Here is a 4,631-nt window from a genome sequence, read left to right on the forward strand (position 1 = left end):
TCTATTAATCTAACATAACTTTTATAGTACTTTTGGTAATTGCATGTATATGCCAAGAAGAGTCTACAGATTTCATTTAGAAAACAAGTTCTTGGAATCTTCAAAGCAGATGTTCAGGACATATAACACGGCTTTTCTTTTTTATTTCTACCAAGTCATACTTTTGAGACCTTCTTTCACAGTCCCCTTGGAGTCACAAAATAATCTTGTTGTTTACTTGTTTTCCTGTATAGCATCTACAAGTATCTCACTTAGTACTACCAGGTATCTGAATGCAGAAACTTGGCATTTTACTCATGGTTAACTGTAATGATGTCATCAGTTATTTCGGTACATAGACTCTGTTTTCTGTTCTGTGTGAATCTTTCATTTTGGATATTCTTGTGTGTCTACGTGAACAGGTGTCAGAAAATTTTATAGCAACATTATGACCACCAAAGCAGCTATTTTCATAATAATTTATTTATAGCTGAATGACTAATATAATACAAAACAGAATCTGTTGTATCAGTGACAATAGTTAATGCACTTCTAATAACAAACACAGCAAACACTGGAATACAGCTAAAGGGCCATTCCATACCAAGTCATGCAGGGCCCTGCACCCACTTGTCACAGATGTTTATGAAAATTTATATTTGAATTGTATGCATAAAGACAAGAAAATATTCCAAGTTTCATCCAATTCTGACAAGTAGTTTCTGAGTTATCACTATTTAAAGTTTTAGGCTAATTGTATTTCTGAGGGTGATTAAGATGAAACTAAAGTGTGCACGCTTTTACAGAATTTGAAGCAAAATCATTAGTTTTGAAGCTAGAGCCTTGAAATTTTCACTGGTTTGTTCTAAATTAAACATTGAAACTGATGTATCTACAAAATACAATTTATAATGTTCATTCATATTGGAAAACTGTACTAAACTGTTAATTTCAAAACTGTGATGTAGACGTAGAAAATTATGAAAAGCTAAAATCTCTCTCCAAATAACCCAATATAACCATATATTTATGAAAACAGCATAAAATTACATTTCAAATTGGTGCAAAAAATTGGTGGGGTTCTTAGTTGTAACAATTATATACCAAATTGAAATCAAATTTTGTAATTTACTTTGTAAAATACATGTTTGGTACAATAATCAAATATTTGGAGTCAATACAACTGTGAAAATACCAGATGAACTCAAGTTTTATGTATCAATTATTTTAAAATAAAAGACACAAGCATTGAGAATTTTACAAAATAGGTTTACTTTGATTTGAATACATGAATTGGCAATTACTCGTTTTCAAACAAATCCTTTGTAAAAAGAGGTTTCGATAACTTTAATAATTATTCAGTTGAAGTATTATACTAAGTTTACATGAAGCTGTATGTACAATAACTACACTTAAATGTCCATTAAGGTTTTTTTACAATAAAGAATTGAAATTGTTCCATGTTTTGATGGTTTCCTTTTGGGAATTAGCATCAATCTTATATGATGTGCTGAACTGAGATGCTACCTCTGGAGGAGTTATTACACATAGAAGATGGGTGAGTGGAACAGGACATCTTTCTTCTTTTTGAGGCCAAAAGGAAGTTCCTGCTGGTCCATGACACTGCATAAAAAGAATGTCACAGTTCCTTTGTTCTTCATTGAAACCCAGAACCATTCCAATGCACCAGTTTTGTTCATAAATACATGCAACAAAAGAATGTAGGTTAGGTTTAATAGTTGGGGCAGTCAAAAATATTTTGTTTCAACAAAATTTCCAAGTCTGAACTCACTCGTTTGGCTGTAATTTCTTCACAAGAAGCTGGCTTAAAATAATGAAAACTTCTTGTACCCACTATTGTTTAACCCGTTTGAAATCTGGTTTCAAGCATTGTTCTTTTAGTTTCAATTTCTTCTGCCTTTAAAAAGTATATTTTTGAGTATAAACGTTTCAACGGAAATTGTACATTTGTTCAGCGTATATGATCTGCTCACTTTGCCTACTGCTCAGCAAGATTTTTTTGTAACAGTTCTCTTGACTGTTCCCCCAATCCCATCGCATGTTGTTTTACCGTGACTCATAGCATGAAATTACCAGCTTGCGATTAATTTAAAACCTTTCATTAAACATAAATTTAAATGCGAACATTTTTAGGTTAGGCTTTACCGTGACTGTTACTGACATTAAATGAAACAATAAGTTCACTGTTACCAGTCACCGTTTTATTTATTTCCACGATGCGTTTCGAAGGTTTAAACCTCCATCATCGGGTGGATTTACATTAGTAAGTATTACATTTGTGTGTGTGTTGTGTTACGATTTTTGGAGGAACTTGTGGCACTGCCTAGTAGAGAAACGAGACACTATTTCAGAATATGGTTTAGGATAACTTTTGACGAAAAATTAAACTGATATCTAATGGTAAATATTAAATAGGTAAACTACAGTACCTTCAGTGATCACAGGTTCCTTTTGCTGTCGTAACACATCACATGTATACTGCCACATTTGTAAACAAATATGGCGTCTGGAATCAGCTGGGTGCAAAGTTCGTATAACAGAAGTGAAGACATACTCGCAAAGTGCAAAGAATATACATCATAACAATATTATTACAGAATAATTGCTTTAAGCATTTGGCGGTGTTTGTTTTGAGGGGTCAAATATATGTGTGTGTACTTCAGGTCGTATATAAATCCAATTCTGACAAGTTAGAACAGCAAACATTCGTACTCGTTTATACAATCAGGTGAAATGTTAAAATGGCTTAAACTTCATTCTTATTGATAACAATTAGGTGAAATGTTACAGACTATAATTACAATGATCATATTGGCTACAACAGTAAAATCATACATACATTACATTCTTTGATTGGGGTTAATAGACAAATATGAAGTGAGGGGCTAGAGGCAGAAGGAGAGGTAGAGAGAGAAAAAGTGTGTGTGTGTGTGTGTGTGAGTGAAAGGGAGAGGGAGAGGGGGGGAGAGGGAGAGAGAGAGAGAGAGAGAGAGGGGGGGGGGAGAGAGAGAGAGACAGAGAGAGAGGAAAAAGTGATTATTGAGAGGAAACATTTACATGGCAAGGAGTCTTAAGATTGCATGTTGCATATAGTAGCTGCCTAAAGGTTGGAGTAATACATTGGTTAATGCTATGAAATATGCAGATAGATATACATTTGTGCCAGTAGTTGATGTACATACAGTTTTAGGCTGACAAGGGGTACAAGCTGTTGGTGTGATGAATTATCTGTGAATGAGGTCAATCTCGTGTACTCTTGGCAACTGTCATTATTTTTGGTAAATATTAGGTGTGTGTGTGTGTGTGTGTGTGTGTGTGTGTGTGTGTGTGTGTGTGTGTGTGCGTGTGTGTGTGTGCATTTTATGAGTGTAGGCAGTCGCTGAAAATGGAGATGATACTATTGTAAATATTGTCATTTTTGTCATTTAAGATAGATTCTGGTTGTTTCATTTGATGTTTGTATATTTGGAGTGTTTCAAGGATGTCTAGTTTTCTGCCTTTTGGTTGGATGTGTAGGATGCTAATACTTGTGTTGTTAACATGGTGTTTTGTTTCATGCAAGTGTGTAGCTATTGCTGATGTGTGATATTTTTTGTTTTTTAGTGCTGCCATGTGTTCCTTGAACCTAATCTCAAATTATCTGCCTGTCTGGCCTATGTAGAAGCAGTCACAGTCCAAACATTCAATTTTGTACACACCTGTGTGATGAAGTGGGTTTCGTGTGCCGATGTAGTGGGGTAACTTCTGTCCAATCTTGTTGTCCGTTGTAAAGGATATGCTTATGCCTTTCCGTTTGAAGACATTGGCAATCTGGTATGAAATGTTACCCAGAAAGGGGATTGTATGGAAGATGTTATTTTCTTTTTGTTTATTGTGTTGTGATTCCTTTGCCATTATTGAGTGTTTTAGGGTGTCTACTATGGAGCTGTTATAACCATTTTCAATAGCTGTTTGTTTTATTATTTCAATTTCTTTATCACATTTATCTTCTGAGAGTGGTAGTTGGATAGCTCTATTAATCATGTACCGGAATGCTGCCATTTTGTGTGCTGCGGGGTGGCAAGAGGAGTTGTGGATTGTAGTATGTGTTGTGGTAGGCTTCCGATAAATTTCAAATTGATGCCTATTATTCTTTATTGTAATGGTAAGGTCTAGGAAATTTGTTGAAAAACTGATTCAACTCACTGATGTCATCTTTAGTGCCTTTGGTAAAAATGATGGTATCATCTACATATCTGTAGTAGTAGATGATATTTTTGAGGAGGTGGTGATTGGAATTCAGGATTTTGTCTTCTAGGTTACTTATAAATATTTCTGCTAGCAATCCGGAAAGATTTGAGCCCATTGCCAGACCATCTGTTTGTTGGTAGATTTTATTGTTAAATTTAAAATAGTTGTGTGAAAGTGTGAATTCAAGCAGGTCCATTAGTTCATTAATGTGAGTTGAAGGGATATTTTTGTGTTTATGTAGGTTGGCATTAATTATCTGTAGTGTGGGGTCTGTCTCTCTCTCTCTCTCTCTCTCTCCCCCCCCCCTCTCTCTCTCCCTCTCCCCCCCTCTCCCTCTCCCTTTTACTCACACACACACACACACACACACACACTTTTTCTCTCTCTACCTTTCCTTCTGC

The 4,631-nt window shown here is 35.2% G+C and overlaps 1 long non-coding RNA gene across 1 annotated transcript; it reads right to left on the reverse strand.

Moving 5' to 3' along the window:
* Positions 1 to 444: 444 nt before the first annotated feature.
* On the reverse strand, positions 445 to 2,845 carry LOC126215218 (uncharacterized). Its single transcript, XR_007542106.1, has 2 exons — positions 2,430 to 2,845; positions 445 to 1,602 (listed from the first exon to the last, which is right to left on the reverse strand). It is a non-coding gene; the product is annotated as an uncharacterized LOC126215218 (long non-coding RNA).
* Between the last annotated feature and the right edge of the window lie 1,786 nt (positions 2,846 to 4,631).

Source organism: Schistocerca nitens, chromosome 12 (genome assembly GCF_023898315.1).
Source record: "Schistocerca nitens isolate TAMUIC-IGC-003100 chromosome 12, iqSchNite1.1, whole genome shotgun sequence".
Lineage (NCBI taxonomy): Eukaryota > Metazoa > Arthropoda > Insecta > Orthoptera > Acrididae > Schistocerca > Schistocerca nitens.